The 24,423-nt window shown below is 39.4% G+C and overlaps 1 non-coding gene across 1 annotated transcript; it reads left to right on the top strand.

The window, feature by feature from the left end:
- Positions 1–23,302: 23,302 nt before the first annotated feature.
- Positions 23,303–23,406, top strand: LOC112713910 (small nucleolar RNA R71). Its single transcript, XR_003158870.1, has one exon. It is a non-coding gene; the product is annotated as a small nucleolar RNA R71 (small nucleolar RNA).
- The last annotated feature ends 1,017 nt before the right edge of the window (positions 23,407–24,423 follow it).

Here is a 24,423-nt window from a genome sequence, read left to right as displayed (position 1 = left end):
TGGTAAAAATAAGTTGCTGAAAAGACTGAAAAACGGGTAAAAACAGAGAAAGAATCTGAAGAATTTACAAAGAACACGAAGAACACTTTGATTGTGATGAAGAACATTGAAGAACAACTTTTAGATCTTAAATAGGGCAAGTTTGTAATTATCTTGGTGTCTAAGGGGTTATTTGGTAATTTCTGAATGTTATGGTGGTTAAAGTAGAAATATTAAAAGTTACCAGGGTAAAAAGTTAATTTAAAAGGTTAAAAGGTAAAGGCAAGGTAATTTTCGAAAATTTAATTTTAAAATAATAAATAATAATAAAATATTAAATAATAATATCTAATTAAAAATATATTTTAATAAAAATAATAAAATAATGCGAAAAAGGCAGTTTTCTGTAAAAGTTTTAGAAAGATAGCTTTAAGTGCAAAATCTCATAGTTACCTTCATAAAACACTTAGGGAGTGGTAAGAACATATTAGTGAGGCAAAGATAAAGGAAAGATAAAAGGTTGAAGACAAGATAAAAATCAAAGAAAAAGTTTGTAAGATTTTAATGACAGAAACAAACAGAGATTAGCAAACGAATTAGGGCAACATAGTTAGTACTTGAGTTGTGCCTAAGGTTAGGTATTATATGAAAAGTTAAACTGTTTCAGTATAGACTTAATGAACCTATACTTGGGACATGCTAACTATTCATACCGAAATTTACATAAGCTTTAAATACATACGTTAAGCAGAGAAAAGAGTAACCAGAGCAGAATAAAGGGATACAGAGAAAAGAGTAATGTGATAAAGAGAAATGGTTTGAGTTAGGATGTTGTAAAAGTAAAAGCTGTAGAGCTTGTATAACATAATTGAACAGAGAAAGAAAAAGGTACCTGGCAAACTAATTACGCTTTTAACAACAAATCAGGCTCATATAATAAATAATTGATAATAATTAGGTAGACAAGTTGGTAGCGCTCAGTTTCTAGTATGATCATGACGTACCAGAAATTGGGTCGTTACAATTTGGTATCAGGGCAGTTCATTCCCAGTAGAGCCTGGGGAGTGGACTGACTATGCTTCACTACCTACTCTACTTGTGTGTCTCATGCCGTTAGGGTATCTTTAAGATACATTTGGCATGAATGTCTATGAGCACTTGATGAGCGGATAATTTATACGCTTTTTGGCATTGTTTTTAGTATGTTTTTAGTATAATCTAGTTAGTTTTTAGTATATTTTTATTAGTTTTTAGTTAAAATTCACTTTTCTGGACTTTACTATGAGTTTGTGTGTTTTTCTGTGATTTCAGGTATTTTCTGGCTGAAATTGAGGGACCTGAGCAAAAATCTGATTCAGAGACTAAAAAGGACTGCAGATGCTATTGGATTCTGACCTCCCTGCACTCGAAGTGGATTTTCTGGAGCTACACAAGCCCAATTGGCGCGCACTTAACGGCGTTGGAAAGTAGACATCCTGGGCTTTCCAGCAATATATGATAGTTCATACTTTGTCCAAGATTTGATGGCCCAAACCGGCGTTCAAAGTCACCCTCAGAATTCCCAGCGTTAAACGCCGAAACTGGCACAAGGATGGGAGTTAAACGCCCAAACTGGCATAAAAGCTGGCGTTTAACTCCAAGAAGAGTCTCTACACGAAAATGCTTCAATGCTCAGCCCAAGCACACACCAAGTGGGCCCGGAAGTGGATTTTTATGTCTTTTACTCATCTCTGTAAACCCTAAGCTACTAGTTCTCTATATATAGGACCTTTTACTATTGTATTTTCATCTTTGGAAATCTAGTTCTTAGATCATTGGGAGGCTGGCCATTCGGCCATGCCTAGACCTTGTTCTTATGTATTTTCAACGGTGGAGTTTCTACACACCATAGATTAAGGTGTGGAGCTCTGCTGTACCTCGAGTATTAATGCAATTACTATTGTTCTTCTATTCAATTCCGCTTGTTCTTGTTCCAAGATATCACTTGTTCTTCAACTTGATGAATGTGATGATCCGTGACACTCATCATCATTCTCACCTATGAACGTGTGCCTGACAACCACCTCCGTTCTACCTTAGATTGGGTGAATATCTCTTGGATTCCTGATACACGATGCATGGTTGATCGCCTGACAACCGAGCGCTCGCCTGACAACCGAGCCAGCCATTCCGTGAGATCAGAGTCTTCGTGGTATAGGCTAGAATTGATGGCGGCATTCAAGAGAATCCGGAAGGTCTAACCTTGTCTGTGGTATTCTGAGTAGGATTCAATGATTGAATGACTGTGACGTGCTTCAAACTCCTGAAGGCGGGGCGTTAGTGACAGACGCAAAAGAATCACTGGATTCTATTCCGGCCTGATTGAGAACCGACAGATGGATAGCCGTGCCGTGACAGGGTGCGTTGAACATTTCCACTGAGAGGATGGGAGGTAGCCACTGACAACGGTGAAACCCTTGCATAAGCTTGCCATGGAAAGGAGTAAGAAGGATTGGATGAAGACAGTAGGAAAGCAGAGAGACGGAAGGGACACAGCATCTTCATGCGCTTATCTGAAATTCCCACCAATGAATTACATAAGTATCTCTATCTTTATCTTTATGTTTTATTCGTATATCACCCATATCCATTTGAGTTTGCCTGACTAAGATTTACAAGGTGACCATTGCTTGCTTCATACCAACAATCTCTGTGGGATCGACCCTTACTCGCGTAAGGTTTATTACTTGGACGACCCAGTACACTTGCTGGTTAGTTGTGCGAAGTTGTAGTGATCACAATTTCGTCCACCAAGTTTTTGGCGCCGTTGCCGGGGATTGTTCGAGTATGGACAACTGACGGTTCATCTTGTTGCTTAGATTAGGTACTTTTTTTTCAGAGTTCTTAAGAATGAATTCTAGTGTTTCAAGGTGATGTTCTTATCATCACCAAAGCTGATTGATTTTCATCAATTTAGCTCTTGAATGCAATGTCCTGCTGAAGCTTGTTTAGCCATGTCTAATTTCTTTAGACTAAAGCTTTAGACTAACATTGCATGATTCCTGGAATTCTCATTAAGAATTTTGATACCTTTATTTTCTTTTTCCACTTAATTTTTGAAAAAAAAAATTTCTTGTTTGAGTCTAGAGTCTCATTTTAAGTTTGGTGTCAAATGCATGTTTTTGTTTTTCTTGCATTCATTCATGTGTCTTAGTGATCTTCAAGATGTTCTTGATGATTTCATTACTCTGATCTTTAATTCCTCTTGACTTGAGTGTTTATGTGTCTCATATGCATTCTCATTAGTGTCAGTAGTATACAAACTGCTGAGTTTGGTGTCTTGCATGCATTATTATTTGATTTTAGTTGCATTTTGATTATTCCTCACTTTTAAAAATCCAAAAATACTTTTAATTTGTGTCTTTTCAAGTCAATGATACAGAGAATTGAAGATTCAGAACATACAGCAGAGGAATTATACAGAAAAAGCTGGGCGTTCAAAACGCCCAGTGAAGAAGGACAGACTGGCGTTTAAACGTCAGCCAGGGTGCCTGGTTGGGCGTTTAACGCCCAAAAGGGTAGAGTTTTGGGCGTTAAACGCCAGAATGTGCACCATTCTGGGCGTTTAACGCCAGGATGGCACAAGAGGGAAGATTTTGTTTTCAATGCAAATTTTTTTTTCAAGTTTTCAAAATCTTTTCAAAATCAAATCTTTTTCAAATCATATCTTTTCAATCAAATCTTTTTCAAATTCAATTTCTTTCTATTTTCAAAGATACTTGCTATCAATTAATGATTTGATTCAACATTTCAAGTATGTTGCCTTTTCTGTTGAGAAAGGTTTAATGTTTGAATCATATCTTTTCTTGATAACCAAGTCATTAATTTTCAAAATCAAATTTTTTTAAAAAATGTTTTTCAAATCATATCTTCTCAATCACATCTTTTTAAAACCAATCATATCTTCTTAACCACATCTTTTTCAAAATAACTTTCAATCAAATCTTTTTGATTTCTAATTTCAAATTCTTTTTCAAAAATCACTTGATTTCTTTCCCACTTTTATTTTCGAAAATCAATTAGTGTTTTTCAAAATGTTTTCAAAATCTTTTACTTGATTTTCGAAAATTACTTCCCCTCTTCTCACATCCTTCTATTTATGGACTAACACTATTCCTTAATGCAAAATTCGAACTCCATCTTCTTTGATAAGTTCGAATTTTCTACTTCTGCCTTCTATTTTTCTTTTCCTCTGACACCTCAAGGAATCTCTATACTGTGACATAGAGGATTCCACATTTTCTTGTTCTCTTCTCTTTCTTATGAGCAGGAGCAAGGACAAAAGCATTCTTGTTGAGGCTGATCCTGAACCTGAAAGGACCTTAAAGCAAAAACTAAGAGAAGCTAAGGCACAACTCTCTGTAGAGGACCTAACAGAAATCTTCAAAAAAGAAGAACCCATGGCAGCCGAAAACAACAACAATGCCAACAATGCAAGGAAGGTGCTGGGTGACTTTACTGCACCTACTCCCGACTTCTATGGGAGAAGCATCTCTATCCCTGCCATTGGAGCAAACAACTTTGAGCTTAAGCCTCAATTAGTTTCTCTAATGCAACAGAATTGCAAGTTCCATGGACTTCCATTGGAAGATCCTCATCAGTTTTTAGCTGAGTTCTTGCAAATCTGTGACACTGTCAAGACTAATGGGGTTGACCCTGAGGTCTACAGACTTATGCTATTCCCTTTTGCTGTAAGAGACAGAGCTAGGACATGGTTGGACTCACAACCTAAAGAAAGCCTGAACTCTTGGGAAAAGCTAGTCAATGCCTTCTTGGCAAAGTTCTTTCCACCTCAAAAATTGAGTAAGCTTAGAGTGGAAGTCCAAACCTTCAGACAGAAGGAAGGAGAGTCCCTCTATGAAGCTTGGGAAAGATACAAACAATTAATCAGAAAGTGTCCCACTGATATGCTTTCTGAATGGAGCATCATTGGAATTTTCTATGATGGTCTCTCTGATCTATCCAAGATGTCTTTGGGTAGCTCTGCTGGAGGATCTCTTCATCTGAAGAAGATGCCTACAGAAGCTCAAGAGCTGATTGAAATGGTTGCAAATAACCAATTCATGTACACTTCTGAAAGGAATCCTGTGAACAATGGGACCAATCAGAAGAAAGGAGTTCTTGAGATTTACACTCTGAATGCCATACTGGCTCAGAATAAAATATTGACTCAACAAGTCAATATGATTTCTCAAAGTCTGTCTGGAATGCAAAATGCACCAAGCAGTACTAAGGAAGCTTCATCTGAAGAAGAAGCTTATGATCCTGAGAACCCTTCAATAGAAGAGGTGAATTACATGGGAGAACCCTATGGAAACACCTATAATCCTTCATGGAGAAATCATCCAAATCTCTCATGGAAGGATCAACAGAGACCTCAACAAGGTTTCAACAACAATAATGGTGGAAGAAATAGGTTTAGCAATAGCAGGCCTTTTCCATCATCTTCTCAGCAACAGACAGAGAGTTCTAAGCAGAATACCTCTGACTTAGCAACCATGGTCTCTAATCTAATAAAAACCACTCAAAGTTTCATGACTGAAACAAGGTCCTCCATTAGAAATTTGGAGGCACAAGTGGGTCAGCTGAGCAAGAAAATTACTGAACTCCCTCCTAGTACTCTTCCAAGCAATAGAGAAGAAAATCCAAAAGGAGAGTGCAAAGCCATCAACATGGCCGAATTTGGAGAGGAGGAAAAGGCAGTGAACGCCACTGAGGAAGACCTCAATGGACGTCCACTGGCCTCCAATAAGTTCCCCAATGAGGAACCATGGAAATCTGAGGCTCAAAATGAGACCATAGAGGTCCCATTGGACTTACTTCTGCCATTCATGAGCTCTGATGAGTATTCTTCCTCTGAAGAGGATGAGTATGTCACTGAAGAGCAAGTTGCTAAATACCTTGGAGCAATCATGAAGCTAAATGACAAGTTATTTGGAAATGAGACTTGGGAAGATGAACCCCCTTTGCTCACCAAGGAACTGGATGACTTGTCTAGGCAGAAACTGCCTCAAAAGAGACAGGATCCTGGAAAGTTTTCAATACCTTGTACCATAGGCACCATGACCTTCAAGAAGGCCTTGTGTGACTTAGGGTCAAGTGTAAACCTCATGCCTCTCTCTGTAATGGAGAAGTTAGGGATCTTTGAGGTGCAAGCTGCAAAAATCTCACTAGAGATGGCAGACAATTCAAGAAAACAAGCCTATGGACTTGTAGAGGATGTTCTGGTAAAAGTTGAAGACCATTACATCCCTGCTGATTTCATAGTCCTAGAGACTGGGAAGTGCATGGATGAATCCATCATCCTTGGCAGACCCTTCCTAGCCACAGCAAGGGCTGTGATTGATGTTGATAGAGGAGAATTGACCATTCAAGTGAATGAAGAATCCTTTGTGTTTAAGGCTCAAGGATATCCCTCTGTCATCATGGAGAGGAAGCATGAAGAGCTTCTCTCAAAACAGAGCCACACAGAGCCCCCACAGTCAAACTCTAAGTTTGGTGTTGGGAGGCCACAACCAACTTCTAAGTTTGGTGTTGAACCCCCCACACTCAAACTCTAAGTTTGGTGTTGGGAGGTTCCAATATTGCTCTGAGTATTTCTGAGGCTCCATGAGAGCCCTCAGTCAAGCTACTGACATTAAAGAAGCGCTTGTTGGGAGGCAACCCAATGTTATATTTTATCTATTTTCCTTTGTTATTTTATGTTCTTTTGTAGGTTGATGATCATGAGAAGTCACAAAATCAATTGAAAAAGCAAAAACAGAATGAAAAGTAGAAAGAAAAACAGCACACCCTGGAGGAGAGCGTGCTGGCGTTTAAACGCCAGTGAGGCTAGCTGTTGGGCGTTTAACGCCCAGTCTGGCACCATTCTGGGCGTTTAACGCCAGAAAGGGGCACCAGACTGGCGTTAAACGCCAGAAAAGGGCAAGCATTCGGCGTTAAACGCCAGAAATGGGCACCAGCCCGGTGTTTAACGCCAGAATTGGCTCAAAACGCATTATTGCTTGCCACTTGGTGCAGGGATGACTTTTCCTTGACACCTCAGGATCTGTAGACCCCACAGGATCCCCACCTACCCCACCACTCTCTCTCTTCTTCACCCATTCACCAATCACCTCAACACCTCTTCCCTAAAAACCCTTCACCTATCACATCCCATCTTTCTCTTCACCACTCACATCCATCCTTCATAAAACCCCACCTACCTCACCCTTCAAATTCAAACCACTTTTCCTCCCAAACCCACCCATACATGACCGAACCATGAGCCCCCCCACTCCTATATAAACCCATCTTCACTCCTTCATTTTCACACAACCAAACCACCACTTCTCCCCCTTTTTGGCCGAACACAAAGCCATTCCCTTCTTCTTTATTTCTTCTTCTTCTCCTCTCTTCTTTCTTCTTTTGCTCGAGGACGAGCAAACCTTATAAGTTTGGTGTGGTAAAAGCATTGCTTTTTGTTTTTCCATAACCATTTATGCCATCCAAGGCCGGAGAAACCTCTAGAAAGAGGAAAGGGAAGGCAAAAGCTTCCACCTTCGAGTCATAGGAGATGGAAAGATTCATCTCAAGGGTGCATCAAGACCACTTCTATGAAGTTGTGGCCTTGAAGAAGGTGATCCCCGAGGTCCCTTTTTCACTCAAAAAGAGTGAATATCCGGAGATCCCACATGAGATCCAAAGAAGAGGTTGGGAAGTTCTTACCAACCCCATTCAACAAGTCAGAATCTTAATGGTTCAAGAGTTCTATGCCAATGCATGGATCACCATGAACCATGACCAAAGTGTGAACCCGGATCCAAAGAATTGGCTTACTATGGTTCGGGAGAAATACTTGGATTTTAGTCCGGAAAATGTAAGGGTGGCATTCAACTTGCCCATGATGCAAGGAGATGAACATCCATACACTAGAAGGGTCAACTTTGATCAAAGGTTGGACCAAGTCCTCACAGTCATATGTGAAGAGGGCGCCCAATGGAAGAGAGATTCAAGAGGGAAGCCGGTTCAACTGAGAAGGCATGACCTCAAACCCGTGGCTAGAGGATGGTTGGAGTTTATCCAACGCTCAATCATTCCCACTAGCAACCGGTCCGAAGTTACTATAGACCGGGCTATCATGATTCATAGCATCATGATTGGAGAAGAAATAGAAGTTCATGAGGTGATATCCCAAGAACTTTATAAGGTGGCGGACAAGTCCTCTACCTGGGCAAGGTTAGCCTTTCCTCATCTCATTTGTCACCTCTGTTATTCAGTTGGAGTTGACATAGAGGGAGACATCCCCATTGATGAGGACAAGCCCATCACTAAGAAGAGGATGGAGCAAACAAGAGACCCCTCTCATCATCAAATCCCTGAGATGCCTCAAGGGATGCACTTTCCTCCACAAAACTATTGGGAGCAACTAAACACCTCCCTAGGAGAATTGAGTTCCAACATGGGACAACTAAGGGTGGAGCACCAAGAACACTCTGTCATCCTCCATGAAATTAGAGAAGATCAAAGAATCATGAGAGAGGAGCAACAAAGACAAGGAAGAGACATTGAGGAGCTCAAGAAGAAGAACAAGCCGCCATCACTAAGGTGGACCCATTCTTTAATTTCCTTGTTCTTTATTTTTCTGTTTTTCGAATTTTAGTGCTTATGTTTATCTATGTTTGTGTCTTGTGATCATTAGTGTCTTAGTGTCTATGCCTTAAAGTTATGAATGTCCTATGAATCCATCACCTTTCTTAAATGAAAACTGTTTTTATTACAAAAGAACAAGAAGTACAGGATTTTGAATTCATCTTTAAAACTAGCTTAATTAGTTTGATGTGGTGGCAATACTTTTGTTTTCTGAATGTATGCTTAAACAGTGCATATGTCTTTTGAATTTGTGGTTCATGAATGTTGGCTCTTGAAAGAATGAGGAAAAAGGAGACATGTTACCGAGGATCTGAAAAATCATTAAAATGATTCTTGAAGCAAGAAAAAGCAGTGAATACAAAAAAAAATTTCGAAAAAAAAGAGAAAGAAAAAGAAAAAGAAAAAGAAAAAGAAAGAAAAAGAAAGAAATAAAGTTGTGATCCAAGGCAAAAAGAGTGTGCTTAAGAACCCTGGACACCTCTAATTGGGGACTCTAGCAAAGCTGAGTCACAATCTGAAAAGGTTCACCCAGTTATGTGTCTGTGGCATGTATGTATCCGGTGGTAATACTGGAAGACAGAGTGCTTTGGGCCACGGCCAAGACTCATAAAGTAGCTATGTTCAAGAATCATCATACTTAACTAGGAGAATCAATAACACTATTTGGATTCTGAGTTCCTAAAGAAGCCAATCATTCTGAATTGCAAAGGATAAAGTGAGATGCCAAAACTGTTCAGAGGCAAAAAGCTACTAGTCCCGCTCATCTAATTGGAGCTAAGTTTCATTGATAATTTGGAGTCTATAGTATATTCTCTTCTTTTTATCTTATTTGATTTTCAGTTGCTTGAGGACAAGCAACAATTTAAGTTTGGTGTTGTGATGAGCGGATAATTTATACGCTTTTTGGCATTGTTTTTAGTATGTTTTTAGTATAATCTAGTTAGTTTTTAGTATATTTTTATTAGTTTTTAGTTAAAATTCACTTTTCTGGACTTTACTATGAGTTTGTGTGTTTTTCTGTGATTTCAGGTATTTTCTGGCTGAAATTGAGGGACCTGAGCAAAAATCTGATTCAGAGACTAAAAAGGACTGCAGATGCTGTTGGATTCTGACCTCCCTGCACTCGAAGTGGATTTTCTGGAGCTACAGAAGCCTAATTGGCGCGCTCACAACGGCGTTGGAAAGTAGACATCCTGGGCTTTCCAGCAATATATGATAGTCCATACTTTGCCCAAGATTTGATGGCCCAAACCGGCGTTCAAAGTCACCCTCAGAATTCCCAGCGTTAAACGCCGGAACTGGCACAAGGATGGGAGTTAAACGCCCAAACTGGCATAAAAGCTGGCGTTTAACTCCAAGAAGAGTCTCTACACGAAAATGCTTCAATGCTCAGCCCAAGCACACACCAAGAGGGCCCGGAAGTGGATTTTTATGTCTTTTACTCATCTCTGTAAACCCTAAGCTACTAGTTCTCTATATATAGGACCTTTTACTATTGTATTTTCATCTTTGAACATCTAGTTCTTAGATCATTGGGAGCCTGGCCATTCGGCCATGCCTAGACCTTGTTCTTATGTATTTTCAACGGTGGAGTTTCTACACACCATAGATTAAGGTGTGGAGCTCTGCTGTACCTCGAGTATTAATGCAATTACTATTGTTCTTCTATTCAATTCCGCTTGTTCTTGTTCCAAGATATCACTTGTTCTTCAACTTGATGAATGTGATGATCCGTGACACTCATCATCATTCTCACCTATGAACGTGTGCCTGACAACCACCTCCGTTCTACCTTAGATTGGGTGAATATCTCTTGGATTCCTGATACACGATGCATGGTTGATCGCCTGACAACCGAGCGCTCGCCTGACAACCGAGCCAGCCATTCCGTGAGATCAGAGTCTTCGTGGTATAGGCTAGAACTGATGGCGGCATTCAAGAGAATCCGGAAGGTCTAACCTTGTCTGTGGTATTCTGAGTAGGATTCAATGATTGAATGACTGTGACGTGCTTCAAACTCCTGAAGGCGGGGCGTTAGTGACAGACGCAAAAGAATCACTGGATTCTATTCCGGCCTGATTGAGAACCGACAGATGGATTGCCATGCCGTGACAGGGTGCGTTGAACATTTCCACTGAGAGGATGGGAGGTAGCCACTGACAACGGTGAAACCCTTGCATAAGCTTGCCATGGAAAGGAGTAAGAAGGATTGGATGAAGACAGTAGGAAAGCAGAGAGACGGAAGGGACACAGCATCTTCATGCGCTTATCTGAAATTCCCACCAATGAATTACATAAGTATCTCTATCTTTATCTTTATGTTTTATTCGTATATCACCCATATCCATTTGAGTTTGCCTGACTAAGATTTACAAGGTGACCATAGCTTGCTTCATACCAACAATCTCTGTGGGATCGACCCTTACTCGCGTAAGGTTTATTACTTGGACAACTCAGTACACTTGCTGGTTAGTTGTGCGAAGTTGTAGTGATCACAATTTTGTCCACCAGCACTCATTTTGGGAAAGTTTGTGCTTAACTTGAGATATTAAGACTGATCACTTTAATGTTGATTGTTTAGTACGGATAAGACCTCAATGACTGTGAATAGGCACGGTTTGTTCGAGCTCTAAACGATGAATCGACGTGAGCCACAACTATCTTCATAGTTGTTATGATCTTCATGGCTATGGCTGTGTGAGATTGGGATGCTGTCAGGAACGGATCGATCTCTTCGTCAGGATGGCTTGAAGGAAATAGATCGCTTGAAGATGGATTCTTGCACGTGGCTGAAATTTTGAGGGCAAAATTTTCTTTAAGGATGGTAGAATGTAACAACCTTGATTTTCGAGTACGCCAGATCTTTTCTGAAAGTATGGATTCCTCCGGAAGATCAGTAAGGGGAGAAACTCTGATATATCATCAAGTATCTCAATCCTCATTGTCATTATGTCATCTTTAAGCTAGAACCTTTTTGAGTCAAGCTCGATAATGCAGTCACAAAGAACCTAGTTTTTTAACCATATCGGTTAGGAGTTTTGATTCTGCTTTCTGTAAATAGTCTCAGTTTGATAAACCGGACCCGATTCATGAGAGAAGAGAGATAATAGGATAATATTATCATTATATTAGTATTAGAAGTTGATTAAATGATATTATAAGGTTACCTGGTCTGTTTTACTTAAAAATAGAAAATCGGTTTAACCAGGTTCACAGTTTACTGGTGCAGCTTAGCACCAGCACTCTTTGATGACTCTAGCAATGCTAAGGCCTCATTATACATGTTTTATTCTCATAATAAATATGTTACTAGTGTCATTTATGCTAGTAGCTCAGAAAATAATTTTTAGAGATGTTTTTACAAGTGTTCCGATACATCTAGTTTTAGTAGTTATACACTTGAGATATTTTCATATTATTTTAATCTACCTCCAAGCCAACCAATCACAACTCACCCTACACCCCCAATACCCCCAAGGCTGGTTCATTTTCATTTTGTGGCCAAAATTTCCAAGAGAGAAAAAGAGTGAAAAGTTCTTGGTTCCAAATCTTCAAAGCTTGATTTCTGCTGAACTAAAACCCAAATCAAAATTCCAATCCGACCAAAATGATCCTCTCTTCTTTCTCTACATGATAATATGACTTATCAAGGCTAGAATCAAGGTGAGTTGGCTGCACCATCTCCCTTTTAATTCGGTTTCGAGGAAACATGCTTAAATATGTGTTTTCTTGATGTTCTTCCTTAGGAATCATGCTTAACTTGACTTGAGGGCCAAGAAACGTGACCTTACAGCAAGCCTAAGGTTATAAATCACTTCCTAATGTGCTGAGGGAGATTTGGTTAGTTTAGAGTTTTTGGATTTAAAGTTGTTCTTGACGTGATTTAGGAGGAAAAAGTGCTAAAAGACCACCTAAAAGTCTAACTAAATTAAGAGCAGCAAAACCAGGTAGGGTGTGACAAATTTAATCTTGATTGATTGTTTTTGAGATGTGAGATTATGATATGGTTTGTTTATGCTTGAAATTGATTGCTTATATGAGTTATTCTTAGTGAAAGTTTGTTGAAATTTTGATGAAATTTGATGATATTCAAGCTATGAATGTTGTTCCTGAGGGCTGCTGGAAAAACAAAACCTAGGCCTTAAATTGGGGTTCAATTTGTGTTAACATCATGTAGAAAAGATGGGGTTTTAGTGGCTGGGAATTTATTTTGAATTTTGGTAAAAATCAGTTGCTGAAAAGACTGAAAAACGGGTAAAAATAGAGAAAAATCTGAAAAATTTACAAAGAACACGAAGAACACTTTGAGTGTGATGAAGAACATTGAAGAACAAATTTTAGATCTTAAAAAGGGCAAGGTTGTAATTATCTTGGTGTCTAAGGGGTTATTTGGTAATTTTTGAAAGTTATGGTGGTTAAAGTAGAAATATTAAAAGTTACCGGGGTAAAAAGTTAATTTTAAAGGTTAAAAGGTAAAGGCAAGGTAATTTTCAAAAATTTAATGTTAGAATAATAAATAATAATAAACTATTAAATAATAATATTTAATCAAGAATAATATTTTAATAAAAATAATAAAATAATGCAAAAAAGGCAGTTTTCTGTAAAAGCTTTAGAAAGACAACTTTAAGTGCAGAATCTCATAGTTACCTTAAACACTTAGGGAGTAGTAAGAACATATTAGTGAGGCAAAGATAAAGAAAAGATAAAAGGTTGAAGACAAGATAAAAATCGAAGAAAAAGTCTGTAAGGTTTTAATGACAGAAACAAACAGAGATTAGCGAACGAACTAGGGCAACATAGTTAGTACTTGAGTTGCGCTTAAGGTTAGGTATTATATGAAAAGTTAAACTATTTCAGTATGGACTTAATGAACCAATACTTGGGACAGGCTAACTATTCATACCAAAATTTACATAAGCTTTAAATACATACGTTAAGCAGAGAAAAGAGTAACCAGAGTAGAGTAAAAAGATCAAGAGATATTTGTTTATTTATTGCTTAAGGCAACCCAAGAGATGTTTTTATTCATTTGTTGTGTTACGGCAACTCCAGATAGACTTGTATGATCATCTGCTGCATTGTGGAAGTCAAATAGATAGTGGTGCGACCACTGAGAATGCTCTCCTACGGTACAGATCCATATTTTAATTCTGTAAGGCAGAGGGGTTATTTCCTGCTACAAAAGTATCGTGACCACCTGTTCCATTTCTATAGTGGCAGAGGGGTTATTTCCTGTATACAGAAGGTGTGTCGGCATACATCCCTGCAGTTGCAGATGTGTTATTTCCTGCGTGCAGTGGACCCTGTGGTGGCAAAGGGGTTATTTCCTGTACACAGGGGTATAGCCAACTGGAAAGCCATACCCGTTTCAGCTGCTTCGGGTTACATCGGAAGCGGGTAGAAACTGACAGATGAGCTCATTACCTACACTAGGGCTAGACATGCATCATACTTGGTTGTGCATTTCCTCTGTTATGGTTGTTGTATGAGTGTATGCTTTCTTATTTGTATTCTATAATCCGTGTCTGTGTTTTATTCTCTTGTAGTCTTTTGTTTGTGTTCTACTTTCTGTTTTCTCTAATTTCTCTATTTATCTGAATCTTCTGTTTACTACTTCACTATATTCTACTATTCGTCTGCGAAACGACACAGAATTAATGAACTTAACTAATAACCCCGACCCTACTAAGAACTCCCAAGTTCTTACCCCTTCTCTCTCCCTTCCCATTTAGATGGAGGCATGAGTACCCTTCCATAGTTCATTGACGACCGTTCAGAAAGAGGATTCCACTCTAGGTAGTCTTCTTAGTCTAGAGTGAACTCTGTTACCTGTTTATATGTATATACTGTGAGGCCAGCCAATGTCTGCACCCTGCTTATCTACAAACTTTAGCCTAAGTCCTCCGTACGATGTTGCTGTTATGTGGCCACTCGATGAAGTACTTGAGAGACGCTCTTTGATGACATATGATCGTGCAGAGGAGTAGTAGACGACCTTCCACCTTTTGATGACATTCCACCTGACTTGAGTTTTGAAGACCTAGAACGTACTTTCCCTCGCTTTAATAGTTTAGAGGGGTTTTCTAACTAAAAGGCTATACTCTAATAAAGGCTGGATCACGGAATGTTATCAACTGCTTGAGATGTATTTATGTGTGGTTGTTTATAACCGTTTTATCTATTATTATTTGTGAATTGCTTATGAATGATTCTGTTTATTAATTCAAAGATTTAAAAAAAAGGTACCTGGCAAACTAATTACGCTTTTAACAACAAATCGGGCTCATATAATAAATAATAGATAATAATTAGGTAGACAAGTTGGTAGCGCTCAATTTCTAGTATGATCATAACGTACCAGAAATTGGGTCGTTACAGTTGCCTTGCACTATTGGCAACATGTCCATTGATAAGGCACTGTGTGATTGGTGTACGAAATTGTGATCATCAATAATGGCTCTAAAGACTTGGTGCTCTCAAACATAAATCACACTTTGTCACAACTCCGCATAACTAACCAGCAAGTGTACTGGGTCGTCCAAGTAATACCTTACGTGAGTAAGGGTCGATCCCACAGAGATTGTTGGTATGAAGCAAGCTATGGTCATCTTGTAAATCTCAGTCAGGCGGATAATAATTGATTATGGAATTTTGAAAATCAAATAATAGTAAATAAATAGAAAATAAAGATAAAGTTACTAATGTAATCCAATGGTGGGAATTTCGGATAGGTGTATGGAGGTGCTGTGTTCCTTCTGAATCTCTGCTTTCCTACTTCTTCCTTCTAGTTTTTCATCACTCCTTTCTATGGCAAGCTCTATGTAGGGCATCATCGTTGTCAATGGCTACATCCCATCCTCTCAGTGAAAAAGGTCCAAATGCTCTGTCACAGCACGGCTAATCATCTGTCGGTTCTCAATCAGGTTGGAATAGAATCCAGTGATTCTTTTGCGTCTGTCACTAACGCCCAGCCTTCAGGAGTTTGAAGCTCGTCACAGTCATTCAATCCCGGAATCCTACTCGGAATACCACAGACAAGGTTAGACTTTCCGGATTCCCTTGAATGCCGCCATCAATTCTAGCTTATACCACGAAGATTCTGATTAAGGAATCCAAGAGATATGCGCCCGGTCTAAGGTAGAACAGAAGTGGTTGTCAGTCACGCGCGTTCATAGGTGAGAATGATGATGAGTGTCACGGATCATCACATTCATCAAGTTGAAGTGCAACGAATATCTTAGAACAGGAATAAATCGAATTGGATAGAAAATAGTAGTAATTGCATTAAAACTTGAGGTACAGCAGAGCTCCACACCCTTAATCTATGGTGTGTAGAAACTCTACCGTTGAAAATACATAAGTGAAAGGTCCAGGCATGGCCGAATGGCCAGCCCTTAGATCTAAGAACTAAACGTCCAAAGATTAATAATACAATCAAAGATATCTAATAAACCAGTAAAAAGTTCTATTTATACTAAACTAGCTACTAGGGTTTACAGAGATAAGTAATTGATGCATAAATTCACTTCCGGGGCCCACTTGGTATGTGCTTGGGCTGAGCTTGATCTATCCACGAGCTGAGGCTTCTCTTGGAGTTGAACGCCAAGTTGTAACGTGTTTTGGGCGTTCAACTCTGGTTCGTGACGTGTTTCTGGCGTTTGACTCCAGAATGCAGCATGGAACTGGCGTTGAGCGCCAGTTTATATTGTCAAATCTCGAATAAAGTATGAACTATTATATATTGCTGGAAAGCTCTGGATGTCTACTTTCCAACGCCATTGAGAGCGCGCCATTTGGAGTTCTGTAGCTCCAGAAAATCTATTTCAAGTGAAGGGAGGTCAGATTCCAACAGCATCAGCAGTCCTTTGTCAGCCTCTTATCAGAGTTTTGCTCAGGTCCCTCAATTTCAGCCAGAAAATACCTGATATGTGAATTTAGCATAAAACCTAATGAAAACATCCCTAAAAGTAACTAGATCATGCTAAAAACTTCCTAAAAACAATGCCAAAAAGCGTATAAATTATCCGCTCATCACAACACCAAACTTAAATTGTTGCTTGTCCCTAAGCAATTGAAAATCAATTAGGATAAAAAGAAGAGAATATACTATAAATCCCAGAATATCAATGAATATTAGTTCTAATTAGATGAGCGGGACTTGTAGCTTTTTGCTTCTGAACAGTTTTGGCATCTCACTTCATCCTTTGAAGTTTAGAATGATTGGCATCTGTGGGAACTTAGAATTTCGGATAGTGTTATTGATTCTCCTAGTTAAGTATGTTGATTCTTGAACACAGCTACTTTTATGAGTCTTGGCCGTGGCCCTAAGCACTTTGTTTTCCAGTATTACCACCGGATACATAAATGCCATAGACACATGACTGGGTGAACCTTTTCAGATTGTGACTCAGCTTTGCTAGAGTCCCAAGTTAGAGGTGTCCATAGCTCTTAAGCACACTCGTTTTGCTTTGGATCACGACTTTAACCACTCAGTCTCAAGCTTTTCACTTGGACCTGCATGCCACAAGCACATGGTTAGGGACAACTTGATTTATCCGCTTAGGCCTGGATTTTATTTCCTTGGGCCCTCCTATCCATTGATGCTCAAAGCCTTGGATCCTTTTTACCCTTGCATTTTGGTTTTAAGGGCTATTGGCTTTTTCTGTTTGCTTTTTTTTCTTTTTCTTTCTAGAAATTTTTTCGCCTCTTTTTTTTCGCAAGCTTTTGCTATTCACTGCTTTTTCTTGCTTCAAGAATCAGTTTCATGATTTTTCAGATTATCAATAGCATTTCTCTTTGTTCATCATTCTTTCAAGAGCCAACAATTTTAACATTCATAAACAACAAGATCAAAAATATGCACTGTTCAAGCATTCATTCAGAAAACAAAAATTATTGTCACCACATCAATATAATTAAACTAAATTCAAGGACAATTTTCGAAATTTATGTACTTCTTGTTCTTTTGAATTAAAAACATTTTTCATTTAAGAGAGGTGAAGGATTTATGGAATTTAATGATAGCTTTAAGACATAGTTACTACATACTAATGATAATGAAGTAGAGAGACAAAACATAGATAAAAAGGAAAAACAGAAAAAATAAGAACAAGGAATGAATCCACCTTAGTGGCGTCTTCTTCTTGAAGGACCAATGATGTCCTTAAGCTCTTCTATGTCCCTTCCTTGCCTTTGTTGCTCCTCCTTCATTGCCCTTTGTTCTTCTCTAATTTCATGGAGAATGATGGAGTGCTCTTGATGTTCCACCCTTAATTGATCCACATTGTAACTCAAATCTTCTAAGGAAGTGTTGAGTTGTTCCCAATAGTTGTTGGGAGGAAAGTGCATCCCTTGAGGCATCTCCGGGATTTCTTGGTGATGAGCTTCCTCATGCGTCTCTTGGGTTCCATGAGTGTGCTCTCTTGTTTACTCCATCATTTTCTTAGTGATGGGCTTGTCCTCCTCAATGAGGATGTCTCCTTCTATGATAACTCCAGCTAAGTAACATAGATGGTAAATAAGATGAGGAAAAGCTAGCCTTGCCAAAGTAGAGGACTTATCGGCTATTTTGTAGAATTCATGGGAGATGACTTCATGAACTTCTACTTCCTCTCCATTCATGATGCTATGAATCATGATGGCCCGATCCACAGTAACTTCGGATCGGTTGCTAGTGGGGATGATGGAGCGTTGGATGAACTCCAACCATCCTCTAGCCACAGGCTTGAGGTCCAGTCTTCTTAGTTGAACCGGCTTGCCTTTGGAGTCTCTTTTCCATTGAGCTCCTTCTACACATATGTCCATAAGGACTTGGTCCAACCTTTGATCAAAGTTGACCCTTCTAGTGTAGGGGCGTTCATCTCCTTGCATCATGGGCAAGTTGAATGCCAACCTCACATTTTCCAGACTAAAATCTAAGTATTTCCCCTGAACCATTGTAAGATAATTCTTTGGATTCGGGTTCACACTTTGATCATGGTTTCTAGTGATCCATGCATTGGCATAGAACTCTTGAACCATTAAGATTCTAACTTGTTGAACGGGGTTGGTAAGAACTTCCCAACCTCTTCTTTGGATCTCATGTCGGATCTCTGAATACTCATTTTTCTTGAGCTTGAAAGGGACCTCAGGGATCACCTACTTCTTGGCCACAACATCATAGAAGTGGTCTTGATGGGCTTTGGAGATGAATCTTTCCATCTCCCATGACTTGGAGGTGGAAGCTTTTGTCTTCCCTTTCCCTTTTCTAAAGGTTTCTCCGGCCTTAGGTGCCATTAATGGTAATGGAAAAACAAAAGGCTTATGCTTTTACCACACCAAACTTAAAATATTGCTCGCCCTCGAGCAAGGGAAGAAAGAAAAGAAGAAGAAGAAAAAAATGGAGGAGAATGAGTGAGAGGTGTATTCGGCCAAGAAGGAGAAGAGAGGTTTGTGTTGTGTGAAAATTAAGGAGAATGGAGGGGTTTATATAGGGAGAGGAGAGGGGGTAGGTTCGGCCATTTAGGGTGGGTGGTGCACGAAATTGTGATCACTACTTTTCACTAATCAAATAATCCCCGGTAATGAATCCAAAAACTTGGTGTTCAACACCATGGCATAAACACAACTTCGCACAACTAACCAGCAAGTGTACTGGGTCGTCCAAGTAATAAACCTTACGCGAGTAAGGGTCGATCCCACAAAGATTGTTGGTATGAAGCAAGCTATGGTCACCTTGTAAATCTTAGTCAGGCAAACTCAAATGGGTATGGTGATATGCGAATAAAACATAAAGATAAAGATAGAGATACTTATGTAATTCATTGGTAGGAATTTCAGATAAGCGTATGAAGATGCCTTCCCTTCCGTCTCTCTGCTTTCTTGCTGTCTTCATCCAATCCTTCTTACTCCTTTCCATGGCAAGCTTAAGCAAGGGTTTCACCGTTGTCAGTGGCTACCTCCCATCCTCTCAGTGGAAATGTTCAACGCACCCTGTCATGGCACGGCTATCCATCTGTCGGTTCTCGATCAGGCCGGAATAGAATCCAGTGATTCTTTTGTGTCTGTCACTAACGCCCCGCCCTCAGGAGTTTGAAGCACGTCACAGTCATTCAATCATTGAATCCTACTCAGAATACCACAGACAAGGTTAGACCTTCCGGATTCTCTTTAATGCCGCCATCAGTTCTAGCCTATACCACGAAGACTCTGATCTCACGGAATGGCTGGCTCGTTTGTCAGGTGAGCACTCGGTTGTCAGGCGATCAACCATGCATCGTGTATCAGGAATCCAAGAGATATTCACCCAATCGAAGGTAGAACGGAGGTGGTTGTCAGTCACACGTTCATAGGTGAGAATGATGATGAGTGTCACGGATCATCACATTCATCAAGTTGAAGAACAAGTGATATCTTAGAACAAGAACAAGCGGAATTGAATAGAAGAACGATAGTAATTGCATTAATACTCGAGGTACAGCAGAGCTCCACACCTTAATCTATGGTGTGTAGAAACTCCACCGTTGAAAATACATAAGAACAAGGTCTAGGCATGGCCGTGAGGCCAGCCTCCCAATGATCTCAGAACTAGATGTCCCAAGATGATCAAAAGATCTAAAATGATCCAAAGATTAAAAATACAATAGTAAAAGGTCCTACTTATAGAGAACTAGTAGCCTAGGGTATACAGAGATGAATAAATGACATAAAAATCCACTTCCAGGCCCACTTGGTGTGTGCTTGGGCTGAGCATTGAAGCATTTTCGTGTAGAGACTCTTCTTGGAGTTAAACGCCAGCTTTGGTGCCAGTTTGGGCGTTTAACTCCCATTCTTGTGCCAGTTCCGGCGTTTAACGCTGGAATTCCTGAGGGTGACTTTGAACGCCGGTTTGGGCCATCAAATCTTGGGCAAAGTATAGACTATCATATATTGATGGAAAGCCCAGGATGTCTACTTTCCAACGCCGTTGAGAGCGCGCCAATTGGGCTTCTGTAGCTCCAGAAAATCCACTTCGAGTGCAGGGAGGTCAGAATCCAACAGCATCTGCAGTCCTTTTTGGTCTCTGAATCAGATTTTTGCTCAGGTCCCTCAATTTCAGCCAGAAAATACCTAAAATCACAGAAAAACACACAAACTCATAGTAAAGTCCAGAAAAGTGAATTTTAACTAAAAAATAATAAAAATATACTAAAAACTAACTAGATCATACTAAAAACATACTAAAAACAATGCCAAAAAGCGTACAAATTATCCGCTCATCAGTGGGTTTGGGTGGGAAAGAAATTTGAATTTTGAAGGTAGGTGGGGTTATGGGGAAGAGTGGATGGATGTGAGTGGTGAAGGAGGTAATTGGGAAGAGAGATTGAGGTGATTGGTGAAGGGTTTTTGGGAAAGTGTGTTATAGGATTTTTAGGAGGTAAGGTGGGAAGATGTTAGGTGGGGATCCTGTGGGGTTCACAGATCCTGAGATGATCCTGTGGGGTCCACAGATCCTGAGGTGTCAAGGATTTACATCCCTGCACCAATTAGGCATATAAAATTATGCATGTTCTCGGCGTTCAACGCCCATGTGCAGCATGTTTCTAGCGTTGAATGCCAGTTCCATGCTTGTTACTGGCGTTCAGTGCCAGCTTTCCTCAGGGTATATTCCTGGCGTTCAAACGCTGGGATGTTGCTTGTTTCTGGTGTTTAGCGCCAGAACCATGCTCTGTTCTGGCGTTGAACGCCAGCCAGATGCTCCTTACTGGCGTTTAAACGCTAGTAAGTCCTTCCTCTAGGGTGTGATTTTTCTTCTGCTGTTTTTGTTTCTGTTTTTAATTTTAATATTTTTTTCATGACTCCACATGATCATGAACCTACTAAAACACAAAATAACAATTAAATAAAAATAAAAATAAAATTAGATAAATAAAAATTAGGTTGCCTCCCAACAAGCACTTCTTTAATGTCAATAGCTTGACAGTGGGCTCTCATGGAGCCACACAGGTGATCAGGTCAATGTTGTATAGTCCCAACACCAAACTTAGAGTTTGGTTGTGGGGATTCAACACCAAATTTAGAATTTGGTTGTGGCCTCCCAACACCAAACTTAGAGTTTGACTGTGGGGGCGCTGTTTGACTCTGTACTGAGAGAAGCACTGCATGCTTACTCTCCCTTGTTACAGAAGAATAGCCGTGTGCCTTAAACACAAGGTAGTCCCCATTCAATTGAAGGACTAATTCTCCTCTGTTAACATCTATCACAGCTTCTGCTGTGGCTAGAAAAGGTCTTCTAAGGATGATGCATTCATCCTCCTCCTTCCTAGTGTCTAAGATTATGAAATCAGTAGGAATGTAAAGGCCTTTAACATTTACCAACACGTCCTCTACTAATCCATAAACTTGTCTTACTAACTTGTCTGCCAATTGTAATGAGAATAAGGCAGGCTGTACCTCAATGATCCCCAGTTTCTCCATTACAGAGAGTGGCATAAGATTTATGCCTGACCCCAGGTCACACAGAGCCTTGTTAAAGGTCATGGTGCCTATCGTACAGGTTATTAAGAACTTACCAGGATCTTGTCTCTTTTGAGGTAAAGTTTTCTGAACCCATGTATCTAGTTCACTAATGAGCAAGGGAGGTTCACCTTCCCAAGTCTCATTACCAAATAACTTGGCATTCAGCTTCATGATGGCTCCTAGATATTGAGCAACTTGCTCTCCAGTCACATCTTCATCCTCTTCTGAGGAAGAATAGTCTTCAGAGCCCATGAATGGCAGAAGGAGATTTAGTGGAATCTCTATGGTCTCTATATAAGCCTCAGATTCCTTTACGTCCTCAATAGGGAACTCCTTCTTGTTTGAGAGACGTCCCAGGAGGTCTTCCTCACTAGGATTTTTGTCCTTTTCCTCCCTTGTGCATTCGGCCATATTGATTACATCAATGGCCTTGCACACTCCTTTTGGATTTTCTTCTGTATTGCTTGGGAGAATATTGGGAGGAGTTTCAGTGACTTTCTTACTCAGCTGGCCCACTTGTGCCTCCAAATTTCTGATGGAGGACCTTTTTTCACTCATGAAACTTAAAGTGGTCTTAGACAGACCAGAGACTAAATTTGCTAAATTAGAGGGGCTCTGCTCAGAATTCTCTGTCTGTTGCTGAGAAGATGATGGAAAAGGCTTGTTATTGCTTAGCTTGTTTCTTCCACCATTATTAAAGCCTTGTTGAGGTTTTTGTTGATCCTTCCATGAGAAATTTGGATGATTTCTCCATGATGAATTATAGGTGTTTCCATAAGGTTCACCCATGTAATTTACCTCTGCTATTGCAGGGTTCTCAGGATCATAAGCTTCTTCAGAAGCTACCTCTTTAGTACTGTTGGATGCATTTTGCCATCCATTCAGACTTTGAGAAATCATGTTGACTTGCTGAGTCAACACTTTGTTCTGAGCCAATATGGCATTCAGAGCATCAATTTCAAGAATTCCCTTCCTCTGAGGCGTCCCATTATTCACAAAATTCCTCTCAGAAGTGTACATGAATTGGTTATTTGCAACCATGTCAATAAGTTCTTGAGCTTCTGTAAGCGTTTTCTTTAAGTGAATGGATCCACCTGCAGAATGGTCCAATAACATTTTGGAAAACTCAGCTATACCATAATAGAATATATCTAATATGGTCCATTCTGAAAACATGCCAGAAGGACACTTTTTGGTCATCTGCTTGTATCTTTCCCAAGCTTCATAGAGGGATTCACCATCTTTTTGCTTGAATGTCTGAACATCCACTCTAAGCTTGCTCAACTTTTGAGGAGGAAAGAATTTATCCAAGAAGGCCGTGACCAGCTTATCCCAGGAGTCCAGGCTATCTTTAGGTTGTGAGTCCAACCATGTTCTAGCTCTGTCTCTTACAACAAAAGGGAAAAGCATGAGCCTGTAGACTTCAGGATCTACTCCATTTGTCTTAACAGTCTCACAAATCTGCAAGAACTCAGTTAAAAACTGATAAAGATCTTCAGAGGGAAGTCCATGAAACTTGCAGTTCTGTTGCATCAAAGCAACTAATTGAGGTTTCAGCTCAAAATTGTTTGCTCCAATGGTAGGAATTGAGATGCTTCTTCCATCAAACTTGGACGTTGGTTTAGTGAAATCACCAAGCATCCTCCTTGCATTATTGTTGTTGGGTTCGGCTGCCATCTCCTTCTTTTGAAAATTTCAGAAAGGTTGCCTCTGGATTGTTGTAATTTAGCTTCTCTTAGTTTTCTTTTTAGAGTCATTTCAGGTTCTAGATCAGCTTCAACAAAGATGCCTTTTTTCTTATTCCTGCTCATATGAAAGATAAGAGAAAAAGAAAAAGGAAGAGGAATCCTTTATATCTGGACAAAGAGGATCCTTATTATTAGTAAAAGAAGAAAGGAATAAGAGTGGAGAATCCAATCACAAGGGTGACGATAGAGGCAGTGATTGGAGATGAAGAGAGGTGAAGAGAAGTGTTAGTAAATAAATAAATAAATAGAAGAAGAGAAGAGAGGGAGAATTCAAAAATAATTTTGAAAAAGTAGTTAATGATTTTCGAAAATTAAAGATAAGATGTAGTTAAAATTAAAATTTAAAACAATTAAAAAGAATTTTTGAAAAAGAGATGAGATATTTTCAAAAATTAAAGAGGGAAAAGTAGTTAGGTAGTTTTGAAAAAGATAAAAACAAACAAAAAGTCAAATATTTAGTTGAAAAAGATATTAAAATTAAATTTGAAAAGATAAGAAAATAAGAAGTTAGATAAGATATTTTGAAATCAAATTTTTGAAAAAGATA

This window comes from Arachis hypogaea, chromosome 9 (assembly GCF_003086295.3).
Source record: "Arachis hypogaea cultivar Tifrunner chromosome 9, arahy.Tifrunner.gnm2.J5K5, whole genome shotgun sequence".
In the NCBI taxonomy this organism is placed as follows: domain Eukaryota; kingdom Viridiplantae; phylum Streptophyta; class Magnoliopsida; order Fabales; family Fabaceae; genus Arachis; species Arachis hypogaea.
The sequence above is the reverse complement of the archived record's forward strand: the minus strand, read 5'-3'. Positions and strand labels throughout refer to the sequence as shown.